General features: G+C 37.9%; 1 protein-coding gene across 3 annotated transcripts in view; it reads left to right on the forward strand.

The window, feature by feature from the left end:
* Window positions 1-1,529: 1,529 nt before the first annotated feature.
* Window positions 1,530-19,035, forward strand: part of ndrg2 (NDRG family member 2) — a 29,409-nt gene continuing 11,903 nt past the window's right edge. The window contains exons 1-2 of one of the 3 annotated variants that reach the window (XM_028474436.1): window positions 1,530-1,545; window positions 2,456-2,654. The gene's annotated coding sequence lies outside the window, so the exon portion shown is untranslated. Of the gene's footprint in view, window positions 1,546-2,338; window positions 2,357-2,425; window positions 2,655-19,035 lie in introns of those variants that run through there. The other 2 variants (XM_028474435.1, XM_028474434.1) reach the window with 2 other exon arrangements.

Raw genomic sequence — 19,035 nt, forward strand, 5'->3', positions numbered from 1 at the left:
AGCTGAAAGCTCGATAATCCAGCAGGCTGCACAGCTGGCGGGCTCAGATAAGCATTTACCACTGATGCGGCACCGCAGCTGACGTGCACGTCTGTGGTTCTCCATGTCGGGAGCAAATACCGAATGATTTCACCACAACAAACAGCTGTCATTGAGCTCGTGCAGGAGTTTATAGGACTTCAGTGAGTTCTGCTGTGGTAAAAATGTAGCTCACAAACTTATAGGGTTCTATCTCAAACTTCCTGTTATGATGTACGCAATCTATAGTGTAGGTTTTATTTTATAGATCAATCTGAACATACTGGATATCATCTTCTACTAGCCGTAGCCAGGAGCTGGGTTTCCATTTCCCTTGGAAAATGGGCAAAATCTAAATAGTTCATACCTTCGCACTGTCATGAGAAGGTATTTCAAACACATCAATATTAAAATGTGTCGCAAAAGCACTATGGAAATGACACGTCACAGAGCATGACATATCTGGTCACGTGACTACTGCTCCACGAGAAAACATGGTGTAGACAAAAGAGGAGGCCGAGACATTTCTTAGCATTAAACTTTAAAACAATTAGATGTGAAACAACAAAGGAATACGGAGCGTTTAAGTGTCTCTCTTTCTGCTGCAAAATCTCGCCAGATGAGATTTCACGGGAGTTACGAGGCTTCTGCCCAACAAGCTTCAATGGACACGCATTCAAAGTGCATTTATAGTTGGGCGACATTTAGAAATATTGCTTTTATTTTGCGAAAATGTGTAATGGAAACGAAACACAGTTCTTGTGTACTAGCATTATTCTCCAAGCCAGTAGGTGGCAGTGAAGCAGCAACACGCTGGTTGGTCACCTGCCGTTCAAATGTGGCCTTCGCATGGGACAAGGACTTCATTTTATTTGGGTTCAGTGTCTTGCCCGAGGACACTTCAACACACACGGCCAAGTAAACCCTCTGAATTGAACGGCCAAAAGGAAAAACCATGTTGTCTTGACATTCTAACTTCGCCCCATGTTCCTGCTCCCACGTCTGTGGACTAATGGCGTCAATGGAGACGGTCCAACCACTGGGTCCACATGTTCTTCTGTCTGAAGCTTCCCTACGATCCCACACCAACATGGTCACCGTTGGTCACCAACACGTGCTTCAATTCTCTCATTTGTGCTGATAAAGTTACTGTTTTTAATCTTGATGGTTCCAATCATACATTTGCCAAATTGGAGAAAAACACAGAGATTACTGTAGATTCTGCAATGGTTGGCATGAGAATGGTGTCCTTTTATTGGCCTGACATTTAGTCCCCACTGTTCTCTTGTTGTTCAAGTGTGTGCTGTCGTTGTGCCAAGATCCAAAGAGCTCTCTGAGCCCTTCAGCAGAAAGGTTGGGAATGTTTCTCTGAAGCTGGCAAAGGGATGTTGTCTGCAGACAGAACACACTGAACAATCGAGCTCCAAAAGCAAGTATTTGATGAAAAAATTCCTCCGTGATAAGCAGAAAAACGCAAACACAAAGACAAAAGGCCTGTTTGAGCTGCTTTAAGAGGATACATAGCAGGTACCTGTGATCTATAATAGAAAACTTCAACAATAACACACTTTTATTTGAATTTCTTTAGAATTAGCTTCATACAAAAAAATATTTAATCTGTACGCACCCCTCATTGAACATTAAATGAGACGTTTCATGTATTTTTGTGTTTCTGTCATACATTTTTTTGTGGTTTTGAAGTTGTGTATTTTTCTTGTTTTGTGTGCTTTGGTAATAATTTTGTATTTTTAATTTTATTTCATGTATTCCTTTTCTGTGTTGTATTTTTGGTGTGTCATTTTTTTAAATTTTATTAATTTATTTTGTTAATAAAAAAAACATAACTTGTTGATTTAATGTGGATTGTGCAACATAAAAAAAAAAATTATATCATATGTTGCATTTATTTTAATTTTATTTATTTATTATAGGTTTATAAGAAGATTCCAGAACGCGCTCGAATATTTCAGGAACCTGGTTCGGGTTGTTGATTTAATGTGAGACATAAAACAAAATTATATTATACGATGTATTTATTTTTTTAAATTTATTAATCTATTTATTTTAGGTTTATAGGAGGGTTATTTTATTTTATTTTATTTTATTTTATTTTATTTTATTTTATTTTATTTTCGAAGAACCGGTTCGGGTTTATTTCAAGGGGCTCTGCGTTGATGGACTGTACCACTTCGGAGCCGAGATGGGGGTTTGATTGTCCGAGTGAGCGTGAATCCTTCATTTTTTGGCCAGTATTCAGTTTAACACTAAAACATCACCTTTATTACAGGCTATTGTGGACTTTAAATGTGATTACGGATAAAAACACCACACTTTAAATGTGAGTTGACTCAGTCTGACTCGGTTCCCCCCCCCCCCCCCCCCCTCCCCCCGCAGCTTTACCCGCCTGTGATTAACCGCTGTTCGTCTCCGCTTGCAGGGTTTCATCCTCCTGCCACCGGAGAACCAGAGAACTAGAGAACCAGAGAACCGGAGAACTAGAGAACCAGAGAGAGAAGCAAAGAGAGGAAGAGCAGCGGGAAAAGTGACAATAACCGGGAACAGGTCCGGACTGACACCTTTAACCAGGACCGAACCGTCCCTTTGTTGTGATTCCTAAACCCGGGACAGACTTTAAGGTGAGTGTCTTTGTTAATGCAGCACAGATGATGATGGTGGAAAAACATCTGCACACATGCATGTTTAATAGTGCACATGTGGCTCTTTGTTACCCCCCCTTCTCCCCCCCAAACACATATATAAATATAATAACACATGACAGGGGGCGGATGCTATGGATTCCAACTCATCAACTTCATTCCCCCCCCCCCCCCCCCCCCTTTGTGGTTCCATTGCTGCTGTTGCACAGTTTTTATTTACCTCCTCCACTTGGGGGGTGGGGTGGACAGTGTGTGGTAAGTAGAAGAAGAAGAATGATAGGGGGAGGGGGCTGGGGGGGGGGGGGGGGGGTTGTGTGGGTGGGGAATGTGTGTCAATGTCAAATAGAGGTGCGTCCCCCACTTTGTGTTTACACCCCCCCCCCCGCACACACACACGAAAAGCATCAATTCTAGCATAGTGTGCATTTTATTTTATTTTTTATATTTTTTATGCTTTTATTTTGGTGAATCAGTAATGTTTGATCTATTGGTTTACTGTTTATTGATTGGTTCCATAGTGTGTGTCTCTCTCTCTCTCTCTCACACACACACACACACACACACACATACACACACTGTGAGTCATACTGCATTTTGAGACCCCCCCCCACACACACACACACCCTCCCGCTGACAGCGCGTGTTGCGTGCGCAGGGTCTTTCTTTTTTAAGGACCTTGTTGAAAACATAATCACACACTGTGTGTGTGTGTGTGTGTGTGTGTGTGTGTGTGTGTGTGTGTGTGTGTGTAGTGTGTGTGTGTGTGTGTGTGTGTGTAGTGTGTGTGTGTGTGTGTGTGTGTTTTTTTTTTTTAGCTCACAGTCACATAACAACACCAACTCTACACACTGTGCACCATTCACACTAAATCTTTATTTTACGTATAAAGTCGGATTTAACGATAAAACGTTTTTCTTCTCGTTGACCATGAAACAGGACAAACGTTTGCATCACGTGTCAAACTCAAGGCCCGGGGGCCAATAAACGGCCCTTTGGAGCATCCAATTCGGGCCGCAGCAGATTTACGCGTGCTTATATCACAGCACTGCAGTCATTTTTAATGTTAAACTGTTGAAAACAAATTCATAATTCTTACAAAATATTTTAGTTTTTCTCAAATTTAGACATATTTCCCTTAATGAAATAGAAATTGGTCACAAAATCTAGGAAGTATAAAGTGAACATGCTGTCTGGACTGTTATCTGTCACTTATTGATTAGATATTGTCAGTTTCTTACATATTGTGTATTTTATGTATATGTAGAAGTGTAAACTATGGCACAATAACGTTGAAATTACTCGTTTTCTGCAAAAAATCTGTGGCCCACTTGAGATCAAACTGCTCCGTATTTGGCCCCTGAACTAGAATGAGTTTAACACCCTGGTTTAGTTATTTTTGGGAATGCATCAGAGGTGAAAGTACTCATATTACTGTAATAGAGTAGCTTTTATGGGTACAGTTATTTGAGATGTTTACTGTCTGCAAGGGAACCGTACCAAGAATTGTTACCAAAAATAAACCTGGAGGTGAAAGTTACTGTTAACTTTTACTGTTAGTACTATATAATTCAGCTACTTTTTACTTGTACTTGAGTATTTTATGTGTGACATACTTGTACTTGAGTACAATTACAATCAATAGGGATGTGACGATTCACTCAACTCCCGATACGATTCGATTCACGATACTGGGTTTACGATATGATTCTCTCACGATTTATTATACAAAATGGGACTGTAGACAATTTTTTTTTGGGAAAAAAAACTAGAAAATACTGTATTATTTTATTTTTATTTTTCATTGTCAAAATAATTCCTTGATAAACTATTCAAAACAATGAAATTTAACTAAAAATAAATCTTGAATGAAATAAATAAAGGAATAATACAAATGAAAATGAAGCCTATTGATTTAAATTCTGGTTCTAAAACAATGCAAAACTGCATAATAGTTCTTTTTCTTTTAAAAGTGCAACTGAAAATGTATTTTGTGCCTTAACAATTGGACTTTTAAAAAAAACCAAAAAAAAAAACCGATTGCACTGATTTACGTCATATTTGTTTGGACCAGCAGAGGGCGTTGGTAACACAGTGGTCGGTTGGCATGCAGATATCTTGCAGTGAAGAAGAGAAGCTATGCTAGCAGACAGAGCTAATAGAAAAACGTGACTTTTACAGATATTCACGTAATATTACTGATATTCTTTCAGTGCTAAAGGGGTAAGGAATCATTTATTAACATATTTAAGAGTAGAAGACAGCCAGAAAGAAAGTATTAGCAGACTCCGCCCGCCGCCTACACTTGTGGATAGCGCCCTCTGCTGGTTAAAAAAGGTACTGCGATTCAATTTTCAGAAAATCGATATCAACCGTGATACCTATGAATCGATTTTTAACTGCCTTACAATTAATCGTTACATCCCTAACAATCAAGTAACAATACTTCTACTTGTGCAGAGAGTACTCACTTATTCTACACATCTGGAATACATACATCGATGTTTGTACGAAAACCCAGCCGATATCAGACATATCGTCTGATATATGAAGTAAGAATATTGATATACACAGGAAATAAACTGTATATGAAGAGCAAAAATTGTTATATACCATAAAATATGATTCAAGACAACAAAGCAAAGTACTACCAAGTTAAAATAAATAACTTTAATTAGAAACGCTGTTAACATAAGGACTGTCAAGCTACTGATAAATAGGAAAAGGTAACTTTATTAAAATTATTTATTAAACTTTGTTAACCAAAGCTGATTAATCGGATATACGCTTTAATCAGTCCGCTGGTTTTTCAGTCTGGCTCTTTTACGTTCAAAAATGTCTTTGATTCCGTGTCAGAGTTGACCAATTTACATGTCAGTTCATTTTACACGTTTCCAGTTTGTTTCCCTTTCATCGTCTTTCGCTAATCAAATGTAATTAAAGGTTTTCAAAATGACCCCAAATCCTTCCAAGCAATGCTAAATAGGGGTGGGAACCTCTGGCGACCTCACGACACGATGCTCGATACAAAGCTCACGATAACGATTATCTCACGATATGACGACACTGCGATTATCGATTATATTGGTCAAAAATCAATCTACGATAATCTATGACATAACAAGAAAAAAAAAGATGAAGTGAAAAAATACAATTTTTATTTTATATCTGAAAGACAATAAATTGAAAAAGTGTCCTATGAACAGTGACAGTATTTTAGTGCAACATTTCTGTAAATAAGTGTTAACATACCAATGTAAACCAATAAGTATCTCCAATAGTGCTTTCTGTAAACAATAAATAGGGTCTTTCTAACCAGTGACATCATATTTCAATATTCCAGTAAACAATATATTGGTTCCTTCAAGAAACAGTGACAACATTTCTGTGAAGACGTACCTGCACATTTTAGTAAAAAAGCAGAAAAGCTTAAAAAAAAACCAAAAAAACGATTCTTAGCGGGAGCATATTGATAATCGATTGTGCGGAAAAATATCGCAATATATCGCCGTATCGAGATATCGTCACACTCCTAATACTAAATATGGTGAATGGCGTTAACTATTGTTATTAATTGCATATTTATACACAGCAGAAATGCACCAAAAGATTTAGCGTAACATTTGACGTTTAGCCATTAGCTACACTTGCTAAAGCTAACATTAGCTCAACTGTTTTACAGTGAAAAACATGTTGGAAATGTGTGATATTGTCCCTAAACATGTCATTTAGGCTTAAGTCCATTTAGTCCAACGTAATATATCAGATCATTGTTTTTTCCATCTTCCTGGCCAACCATTTCCGATGAAGAATTGCGCCTGCGTGTGAGGCGGTTTTCAGTTTCTGCTTGATTTCGGTAAAATAAATGATAAAAGTAATTATAATTATAGTATTCCCATTTCTGTTGCAAGAAGTAAATTCTCTGTTTTCCATCCCTTTTCTACGATCATGGAAAATTGGAGGCCTCACAACATCAAACCATGACTCAGCAATAATACTCAACCAATGACTTAGCGACAATACTAAAACCATGACTCAGCAACGGTAGGCATCAATATTTTACCAATGACTCAGCAACAATACTAAAACCATGACTCAGCAACAATAGACACCATACTCTACCTATGACTTAGCGACAATACTAAAACCATGACTCAGCAACAATAGACACCATACTCTACCTATGACTTAGCGACAATACTAAAACTATGACTCAGCAACAATATGCACCAGTACTCAACCAATGACTAAGCGACAATACTCTGCCCATGACAGCAACAACAGGCACAATACTCTGCCCATGACTCAGCAACAATACTCAACCAACGGCTTAGCAACAATACTTTACCCATGACTTAGCGACAGTACTAAAACCATGACCCAGCAATAATACACAACAATACTCAACCAATGACTTAGTCACAATAGTAAAACCATGACTCAGCAACAATATGCATCATATTCTACCAATGACTCAGCGACAATACTAAAACTATGACTCAGCAAAAAATGGCACCAATACTCTACCCTTTTAGTGTATTTTAAAACTGTTTGCTTTTTCCAAGATTCACTCAATGTATTTTTTTTTTTAGATTTTTAGATATAAACAAATTGTGTCATAATAATTATCAATATACACCTGATATAGTTGAAACAAAATATCTATAACGGCTGTGGAACATACCCACGACCCACTGAACAAAGGTTGATGTTTCCATCACATCTTTACTTTTTAGAGACAGTTTGTTTCCATCGTGTCGTCTTTGAATAAAACCCTTGGGCTGGAACGTTTTTCACCGTTTGATGCTACGTCTCTGCGTGCTCAGACTCAGACTAATAATCCAAGGAGATAAACTTGTTGACATCAGTGCTGCAGCAGCTGGAGGTCAGTGTGGTTCACGATCCTCTGAAGGACCCCCTGCTTTTAAATCTCCCAAAAAAACACCAAAAAACTACACTTTTCTGAGCAAAATGACAAATTACATTAGTAGATAAGTACTGTATTGGTGTAAATACTTTGTTACTGTGTTTAAGAAGCAGTAGTGAGTTCCTACTACTTATGATTAGAAAACTTAATAATAAGAACACAGAGAAGAGAGAGGAAGGTTTTTAGGATGGTTTATTGTCTCCTAAGGAGGAGGTTGTAGTGACATTTTGGTGGATTGATGACCATTTATTGGTGGAATCATCAGGTTTATCAGATGTTTTGTGTAGGGAGGCCAGATATTATCAGCTCATTGGAAGTAGTTTGGTATCAGGTAATAACAAAGTCAGACATTAAGTGTGGGACAGTATTAGCAGAGGTGAGCCACAAGTTTGTCTTTTTTAGTGAATTAAATATTTTGACGCAAAATTTGTAAAAGCATTAACATTTTGTATCACAAAAGTAGCCAATACTGAAAAACAGACAGAAATCAAGCCGTCAACTTCCTGAAACATAATACATCCTCACCTACATGTTTTGATAGAATATTTTACATTTTTACCATATTTTCACAAATAGTGTTAAAGGTTTTCTGCTACGAAATCTCACAAGATTGCTCGGTCAGCTCAATCTACTGTTCAGAATTCTGAAGCTTAGAAAAAGGATTTAACTTGATCAATATTAAGCATTTTTGGCATGAATTTTAGATGTTTAGTTACTCAGTAATTACATCAAAATAGGGAAAGCCAATAAAAGGGAAATAAACTATGTTCAACTACTCATAAACTCTTGGTAGTTACGAGACAAGTTAAAAACAGAAGCGATATACAAAGTCTGTTACAAATATAGTCAACAAAAATATAAATCATAAGAGTTTATAGTTTTTTCCACATAACAAAAGTAGTTTTGTTTGGATACCTTCCAAATACAGAAACTTCATTTGAATTGGATTTCATGCGATATGAACATTATAGTCTAGTTTTTATTAGTCGACAAAAATATCAATGTATTTTTTATATATAGTTTACATGTATTTTTTTTTATATAGTCATAATCTAGTTATTGTCACTTTAAAAATAGATAGTCAATGAAAACTATGATGACATTCAATAAAATCGACTGCTGTTAAACTTTAAAGTGTTTTTTTAATTATTTTTTATTTTGCTGAGTCACCAAACGAACAACATGTGGTAAACAGTCATTTAAAAAACTTTTTAAAACTTTTTTTTTACCTTTGTCATTGACTTTTTTTACTTTTATTGACAAAATGAAGGTAGAACTTCAACTTTTACCAGAATCTGTTTTCAAACCAGTTTCCGTATGTTTGTCTGGATAATGGGACGTATGTGTGTATTTTAGCCAGTGGTGACCCCAGGCACCAGCACTTCATCAAGTCTGCATCACTGGACTCAACGGTGGCTATCGACTCGCCTGGCCTCATTACAGGCCAGGCGAGTCGGACTATCCCCGTGTTCTCTGCGGTCGTCTGTTACAGTCTGGCCTTGTGCACTTCAGGCCTAGTCGAACCAAACAATCCCGACTCACATCACACGTGTTGTGACACAGGAGGTTATACAGTATATCACATATCTGGGACCGAGCGAGGGTTATTGCACTTTCTCAGCCGATGCTATAAGATTGATGGAGCGTGTTTAAGGGTAACATCTTTACTGTTTGCTCTGCCAATGTTAACATTTACCCCTCAGCTGTTTGCTCATCCATCAGTGACGGCCGCTGCTATCGGCTCTGCTTGGATGGTCATGATTGTACATTAGTGAGAGACATCTATTCTCCAGAATACAGGAACGCATGGATATGTTTACGGAATCAACTACCTGAAACAGGAATCGCTAAATGATAAGGCTGCAACAATGAATCGATAAAACTCAGAAAAATCGACGAATAAAAGCGTTGGCAACAAATGTAATTATCGATTTGTTGCATCGTGGGATTTATGTCACCGACTGTGATGTGGAGCCGTTTGCTTCACCTGCGGAGATATGTGTGTGCGCGCAAACAAGTGTTTGTGTGTATGTGCACGAGTGTTTGTGTGTGCGCGCGCACCACGTGTGTTTGTTTGTGCTGGAGAGACACTTGTTTCAGTTTAATCAGCTTAAGCAGGGTTTAAATGTCATTTGCAGTAAAAATCTTATTCATCGGTCAATCAATTAATTTATTCACCGATTAATCGATTATGAAAATAATCGTTAGTTGCAGCTGTACTAAATGAGTATACGCGTCCCTTACCAGGAGGTAGGGTGGTCACAACATGATGAAATTAGTAAAAGTTTTCCAAATTTTTCCAGATCACATTTTGCCATGTTTCTATTGACAATTTCACCATTTGTACCAAAAATTGAGCCAACACAACGTCAGTAAAGGGTGAAATTTAATTTTGTGAACCACCCTAACGGGCGGTTGCATGTGTGTCAAGTGTTTGGAAGAGATAAACAGACTGACTTGTCAGATATCGGGCAAAATTGCATGCTATGGAAGTTGTGGTCAATCTCACGACATTTGAGTATAGTATTTTGACTTCTGAAGCATGTAAAAACAAGTATTTACTAGGGATGTGTTGTAGCAGTTTTGATGAATGAGTCAGAGTCAGACTTTAGGGTTGCTGGTCAGAGGGTTTATTATGCCAAAGGGTTTTGGGTCACAGACCAATCTGGGACTAGTCTCCAGTGTGTGTGCCTCAGTGAATCTGCTGCTGTTCAGTTCTCTCAGTGTTATGTACAGTATGTTGCTGATAGCGGTAGTCAAAACACAGCCGAGCCTCCTCAGGCAGAGACCTTGGTGAATGCTATCAGTGTGGTTGAAACCGAAAATGAGAAAACCAAGGGACGAAAACCAAAACGCCGAAATAAATTATTACGGCAATTATTAGTACCATTGCATTTATGGGTATAAATGTGTAGTAAACTCACTAAAAGGACAACATTGCAAATGTATAAATTAGAGGTTAGGTAAGAAAAATGTTTCGGCCGAAAATGCACTTTTTTGGCCTAATATTTTCGGTGCATCATTTTTTCATAATTGTACCAAATTATCCCTAAGCATTTTTTAGCCTGATTTCTAAGACTGAAACTAAAAGTAAATGGAACATTTTGAAAAAAAGAAGTACCATTTTCAGTTGTAAACCACTGCTTACCAGCTGTATATTAACAGCTACCAGTCTGATTTGACTTGAATCGTAGTAAAACAAACACTTCAGATGCAGAGACGCACCATCATGTGTCAGCAGTTTGAAAAAAAAAAAAAAAAAAACGCCTTCCAGTCCCTTCTTTACACGCTCCAGTTGTGTCCGATGTGGTCCATCTGAGTGCAGCTACTGTAACTAACGTAGTGGAGTGTTGCTGCTCTGCTGCCTGTTGGCACCAGCGCAGACATCCGTCCCTCTGTGTGTTGACATGGCTTTGCTTCAGTGTATCAAAGCCCAGGCCAGACTGTAAAACACACAAAGCAAATGTTTAAACTTCTGCTTAAAGCAAACCGCTTGGACGCCGTCCAACGCATAATGACTCTTGGAGAAAAGGTTTCTCCCCTCAGAGCTGCGCTTTTTATGGATTTAAGTTGATTTAGTCACCGGAGTGGAAGACACAGCATCTTCATTGATCCACTACTACTAGTCATTCATGCAAAAGTTCTCAACCTGTGTGTCGATGAGTATGAATACGTCATGTTGTGTGTTACATGAGGCAGTTGAGTCTGATGACTTTTATTTGGTCCCTACCTCCAATGTTCTAATGTATTATAGAGAGATGTTATCAGTCGTACCTCTTAAAAGCAAAGAATCTCTGTCTGTTTATGTGTTATAAGCACATTTGGATGGATTTCTTAGTGTGTTCTAACCCAGACCTTCCCCTAAACATCCACACTACAGAACTCACTCACACTTGCTGTCCCTCATAGCAGTCTGGTTTGTTAGGGGAAGAACTGTGCAAATTTGTCTACAAGCATGACATGTGGCATACTAGCAACATTATACAACAAACCTATATGTCCCTGACGTCCCACCTTCAAACACAACCTTATTTAACCGTCCACTTACTGAACCTCCCACTTTTCTATCACAATACATACTTCCTACGGGCAAGGCACTAGTGGTTTTAAATAAAGAGAGACAAAAAGGGACAGATGGATTATTCCATTTCAGAACGTGAATTACGTTTTTTTTCGTCCGTTTTCCACGATCAGGAAAAAATGGTGGTCCTACTTTTATTTTCAAGGAGATCTTACTTTGAATTCGTCTTGGGGATCATTAAAATATATCTGTCTGTCTTTGTAAGGGGTTGTAGCTTCTTATCAGGGCTAAGTTTCAGCTCTAATCGTCCTCCAGTTCTTCATAGAAATGAATCAGTTCAAGTACAAACTGCAGCGATGTGAGAGCACAGTGGAAGATAAAAGCTCTCCCTTTGATTCCTGCTGACGATGAGCACAACACGTGTGAGCGTAGTGGGCGTTTGGAGAGATCAGCGTAGTCTGAACCCGTTTCCACCGCCGAGGCAGCCGTAGTGTCTGAGATGCTGAAAATATGGATTTGTGTGTTTTTTTTATATCCCGTGTAGGCGTGACGTGAGAAGCCTGAGCATCTGGGTCAGTGTGTATGGATTTCATACAGTGTTTAGGATTACATGGAAGAATCTAGTCCAGAGTGTGTGTGTGTGTGTGTGTGTGTGTGTGTGTGTGTGTGTGTGTGCGCACGCATTTTATAGAGGGTTGGAGCGAGCACAAAATCCTAGCGGCTAAAAGCCAGATCGGAGAAACGACACAACGCTCCGTCTGTTCCCATGCGTTTACACAGCAGTCTATTTATAGACGTGCTGCCTCCTCGAGTCCATGAGACTGAGGTTGGAGGTTTGGATCTGAGTCTGTCAGTTTACACGCGTCATTAAGTGTTCTCTTATCCCTTCTGTAAATCACGTTACCCCCTTAATATACAGAAATGGCATCCTTAGTTTAGGGCCTAGGAAATCATTAATCTCCTGAAATGGAAATACCATTATGACACTGAATATTGTCCTTTTTCACCATATTTTTCTACATAAAACAAGAGGTTAGATTAAATGTGTTTGAGAGATAAAAAGAGCTAACATCTCGTGCAACAAAATCAGTTGTAATCCATACCACGCTTGATTTAAGCAGAAAAAAAGGAAAAAGAACAAAAAAAAGAACAATATTTAACTCAATGACTCTGTTTTGCATGTTTTGTTTGTCAGTAATCACATCAAATTAGGAATGCCGATGAAACGGAAATGTAATGGTTATAGTTTCAAATGGAAATGTAAGGCCTCTAATTTCCCGTGATGGACGGAAAAATTGAATTTCCTGTTTTGGGAGAATATTGTTAGTTTCACCATGTTTTCCCATTAAACAGGTGGTTAGATGTGTAGGTAAAAGTGTTTGGGAGATGTAAACAAATGGAATTGGCAGATACAGCAAAGAATCTTGCGAGAGACTAAGAAAAAGTGGTGGAAATGGTTTATAAGTGCCGAAAATGTCTTAAAAGTTGAAAACGTGTAGAAATTGGAGTAATATAGCAAAAATGCAATAAAATGAGCATAATTATGTCAAGAAAGAGTAATGAAAAAAGGTTAAAATATGGCAAGTTTGATGTCGTTGCTGAAAAAGGGTAAAATCAGGCAAGAATTACTCAAATTTAAAATTAAAATATTCTTCTGGCGACCAACTCCCAGTGTCTAGCGACGGTTGAGAACCCCTGCTATAAAGACTGTCAGCAGGAATAAGCATATTTCAGGGCTAGACCTTTGTAGGTCATTGTCCAAAGTGCTTGAGTAGCACAGAGGTGGTGGATTATCAGACTTATCACAGATACCAGCTTATGATGACACACACACACACACACACACACACACACACACACACACACACACACACACACTTTTAATTGAGCGTCTACACTTTATCTCCACCATCTTCCTGCCAATGGCCCCAACATATCAATTTACCCAAGGCTGAAGGTCAATCAGTGTGTGTAATTGTGTCTCCTAATTACACATATGTCTACTGGCCGATAGTCCTGATTCAGTGCTAACGATTACGAGTCTCTTTGCAGCATTTTCCACTTAATTTATTACCTTTTTAGGCAGAGCCGTCAAGGCCTAAGAGGTAATTACTGGATGTCCAGAGAGTAACAGTCGTCAGAATAATCAATGAGAACCAATTATCCGAGGAAAACCAAGAGCAGCACAGGAAACCAGACTTAATAATTGACGTCCTGTGTGTTAAATTCTAAGGTCAAATGAAGTCCATACTTTTCTTGATTTTAAAAAACAGAAATAGCAAGTATGGAATCTACCCTCGCCTGCATGTTTTGAGACAATATCACACAATTATTTTCCTCTTAAACACGTTATCTCGTGGTACTGTCAGAATCTCTTGCAAAATCTCACATAACTTCACTATGGTGTTCCCTTTGGCTCTTCTGCAGCATAGAAATATTAAATTGCTAACATTCATCAACTCCATTAACCCTACTAAACATGTTTGGTGCAATTCCCCTACTAAAATATTACACTATTAAATAATTCCAAGTTCTTCTCGTCTTCTTTTTGAATAATATGTTAAGCTTTCATTTATTCAGACAACTGTTTTTCAGGAAATTGACTTTGATTTCCTGACATGTTTCGACTGTCAACTGGCAGTCTTCTTCAGAGGCGTCTGCTGATCGCTTTGATGTTTCCTTGACTTCTGCGTAATCATTCCAGCAAGTTTTATTTTATTCAAAGCGATTTGCACACACAGATCAAAGTACATTTCCTGAAAAACAAGTTGAAATGAAACATTAACATATTAACTCGATTAGATATGTTTGTTTGATGCCATTCTTGTCATTTTAATAGCCAGTAATGACATCTGGTTAGGGAAAGATACTTAAACTGAAACTAGTTCACTATTGTTATTAATTTCACATTTATACATAAAAATGAGAACAACCAAAACTTCCCGAAAAACTTAGTCTGAATAAACGAAACCTCAACTTAACATACTTTTAAGAAAATTATGAATATCTCTGAAACTATTACATGGAAGTCAAGTGAAACTTCAAAGGAACCATCAAAGGCACTCAGCAGAACTCCTTTGACCAAGACAGGAGATACAAATTTCCTGAAAAACCTTGTCTGAATAAACAAAACCTCAACTTATCAATCATCCTCCAGCTAAAATGCATTGTTATTTTTAACAGTCTTTTACTTAATTATAGACTTGTTTAACATTTATTATTTCTTTCATCTTTGTTTAATGTTTATTCTTTTATTTGTGATATTTTCTTTAGTGGCTGTAACAAAATTTCCCCCTGGGATAAATAAAAGAATTCTGATTCTGATAGTTCATCAAAGTCTGATGGTGCGTTCATTGACACATAGTGACAAGGCGTTTACGTGCTATGCATATGTTAGCGACATTGTTATTATTATTTTCATTGAAAAACTTGATTAAAAAAAACGATTTGGACATTTTTTGGATCGATACGATAATAGTGTGGTGAAATATTGCGATATATTGCCAAATCTATTATTTCTTACACCCTTGGTGAATGTGGGGACAGACTGAAGGTCTGAGTAGAGCTGGCGTCACGTTGAGAGTGAGAGTGATGATGTGACCACTGAGAGCTAGAGGACACAAAGGGACGTGCTGAGAGACGGAGGGAGAGAGAAATGTGTGTTTTCGAAGCGGGACAGCGTGAGAAGCTTTAGCAGCTTTCAGCGTCTCCATGGTGGCTCATGGTGGCTCGCCTCTACTTTTAACTTCCTGATAAATGTGTCAATCTGTAACTCACGGCTCGGTTATTGTAAGCGACTTAAAAACATGGTGAGGTTTCATTTATATGCTTTTTTTTCAGGAAATTTACTTTGATCTCCTGACATGTTTCGACTGTCAACTGTCAGTCTTCTTCAGAGGCGTGTGCTGATCGATTTAATGTGTTCTTTTGAGTTCTTTCCTGAAAAAAATGAAACCTGAACATATTATTCAGAAGAAGACAAAATCAACCTACTGGAAATATTGTTGGGTCGGTTAATGCTAGGGTTCTCAACCTTGGGGTCAGGACCCCATATAGTGTTGCAAGACACTGTGAGGGGGTCGCCAGATTCCTTCAAGAAACAAAGAATAAATATTTTTTACAATTTGAGCCCCCTTTTTGATTATTTTTACCCTTTTTCTGCAACTACACAAAACTTGCCATATTTTTACCTATTTTCATCACTTTTTCTTGCCATACTTTTGCTCTTTTTAATGCATTTTTACCCACTTTTAACCAATTTCTGTGGTTTTTGAAATCCCATTTCACCACCTTCTCTACCATTTTTGTTCACTTTTAACCTGTTTTTTTCTGATTAAAACAAGGATTTCCATCTTTAAGATGACTATAATAATACACTTTCTGAATAACAGTGAATATTATTCATATAAATAAATAAATGTGTTTATCACAGATTAATAGAACAATAGACCATCATTTTACTGACTTTATGGATGGACCCCAAAAATCTCTCCCCTGTATTCCCCCTTATAGATGGTCCTGTCTCCACATGACTGTTCTTCAATGTTCATGTCTGTGTTCAACCACCATCAGCTACAGTGGGGGTCCCCGCTCTCTGGAACCTTTATTTTGGGGGTCGCAGCCTGAAAATGTTGAGAACCACGTGTTTAATGAGTTTCATTTCCATCTAAAGAAGGAGCTGATACGGTCCTTCAGGCTCAGACAAAAACAACAGATGCAACATGAGACGAGTCCCTCTACGACCTGCTGACCTCTGGGAAACATTTCAACTATCTCAAATGTCAGGTTTGAAAAGCCTCGTCCTCGTATCCTCGAGCGCTCCCAGAGAAACAGCTGCACATGCCGCAGGTCTAACCTTTCAGCGTTTCAGACCTCATTCAGCCCTGCATTCCTAACATGGGTTACCTGAAGGCACCGCGTCACATTTAGGACGCTTTTAGATTCTAGTCAAACCCAGTGAAAGAAAAGTTTCAGAGTTGATCCTTTTTCCATTTCCTCGTCTGTCCCCATTTCAATGACTTTACTGACTATTGGACTTCATGAAACCAATCATGATAAATAGTAGGGGTGTGCACTTCGATGAACCTGACGATATGATTTCACTTTTACATTACAATTTGGTTTTTTTAACTTGTGATAACAATTAAATGGTGACTAACTGTAATTCAAGTACAAGTATCAAAAACAAGTAGAATGTTTACATTTTTAAATACTTTTGCTTCCACAACAGATTCTCTTAAGTTCTTAAAACAAACGAACCACATACAGTACATCTATAAAAGTGCCCAGTATGTTTTATGAAAATAAATCAACTTCCAGCTAAAAAGCATTGAGGAGTGAGGTAGTTTAACGTTATGAAATTAAATGTTTTTTTGTTAAAAAAACATGATTATGAAAAAAAATTGGAGATATTTTTGGATCGTTATGATAATCAGGCTGTGAAATATTACGATATATTGCCCAATCGATTTTTTCTTACACCTTTACTAAATAGAGTCAAATGCTGTTAATATTCTTACGACTTATGAAAGCGTGGACGGTTACGCTGAAGTCACGCTAGATCACATAGCGAGAAGTTTGACGTGACCGTTTGCTACAGTCGTTTAACAGGAAAAATACCATGAAAATGTGTGATATGCTCACAAAACATGGACAACTATCGTATAGATACGTTTCACCTAATATGTGAAGGCTTCATTTATTCAGACAACATTTTTTCAGGAAATGTACTTTGATCTCCTCACATGTTTTGACTGTCAACTGCCAGTCTTCTTCAGAGGTGTCTGCTGGTCGCTTTGATGTTTCCTTGATGTAAATTTCCTGAAAAAAAAGTCTGATTAAATGAAACCTGAACATATTATTCAAAAAGAAGACAAAGAGAACTTGCTGGAATTATTAAGTGGAAGTCGAGGACACATCAAAGTGATCAGCGGACGCCTCTGAGGAAGACTGACAGTTAGCAGTCGAAACATGTCAGGAGATCAAAGTAAATTTGCTGAAAAAAGTTACATGAATAAACTGAATCGTAACATATTAATGAACTTGCTGATAATATCTTGGAATCGACTAATACTTTGGTGCGACATAAAGAAATGACAAAAACCAGCAGAGGTCAGTTTACACTAATTTACAGGATTTAACCAAGTTTGAAGTAACTTAGTGCTAATAAAATGTTACATAATTTAAAATACTGTTCCAATTTGTGTCCTGTCCCCATCTGAGCTCCTCTCTGGAAACAAAATCCTCTGTTTGGGTGCGGCTCGAGTCGACACAAAAACCTCCTGCTGTGTTTCCAAAAGGTTGAAAGGAAATCAAACAGCATGCGTAGCTAACCTTTCTCTGATCAAAGTCATTAAACACAGCCTTGTTTATTCTCTCGTCAGCTTCTTGTTTGCCACAGGAAGGAGGAAGAGGTGGAAACGGCTTGAAAGTCGAGGAAGAGAATGTTTTCCACAGATAAACTCCTATTAACACTTTTAATGCATTTCTAATCAAATGAAATCACACTGCTGAGTTTGAGGGTTTCATACACACAGAACGTTCACTAAGTTTAGCCAGATGTGAACACATAAACAGACTCTGTCATGGATCATAGAAGCAGACATTCACCGAATGTGGAAAAAGTGAGGATATGAAAAGTGATGAAAGTTGCAATTTAGAGTGGGCAGAAACAAACAGAAAAACTGTTAAAAATGGTTCAAAGTGTCAATATTGGAACAATTAGTTTAAACTGGCAAATAATAGACATGGCAAATCGTGAATGTTGTTAAATTGGCAACAATAAGCATGAAATATGGTGAAAAGAAGTTAAAAGTGACAATAATGGGGCAACATATGTGACATTAGGTGGAAAAGTAATGGAAAGGGTTTAAAAGTGCTGAACATGTGTTGAGTGGAAACAATGTGCATAAAAGGCACTAAAATGCATTAAAAGGAGCAAAAATATGGCAAGAAAAAGTGATGAAAATAGGTTACAATATGGCAAGTTTGGTGTAGTTGCAGAAAAAGGGTAAAAACAAGCAAAAATGGGCTCAAAAAAAATATTCTTAGTTTCTTGGAGGCATCTGGCAACCCCCTCCTAGTGTCTGGCATCCCCAAGGTTGAGAACCCTTGGTCTAAACAAAACTTAAAAGCTTTCAGTGTGGGCTGGTTTTATTCATCCAACGTGGATTTTATTTTTCCCAAAATTCAACTAAACCAAACCTCTGTGGTGTCAGGAACCAGTCACAAGATAACACACTCACCAGTTAAACCATGACACCTAAGATTAGAGATTCTACTGATTCAGAGGATGGAGGAATTCTGTTTCTGTTATAATCACTGACCATGTACATGATGTCACAGCTTACTTCAGCGTGTGCACACACACACACACACACACAAACGTGTGTGTATCAAAGCGTCCTCTCACACTC

The sequence above is a fragment of the Gouania willdenowi genome, chromosome 18 (assembly GCF_900634775.1).
Source record: "Gouania willdenowi chromosome 18, fGouWil2.1, whole genome shotgun sequence".
Taxonomy (NCBI): Eukaryota; Metazoa; Chordata; class Actinopteri; order Blenniiformes; family Gobiesocidae; genus Gouania; species Gouania willdenowi.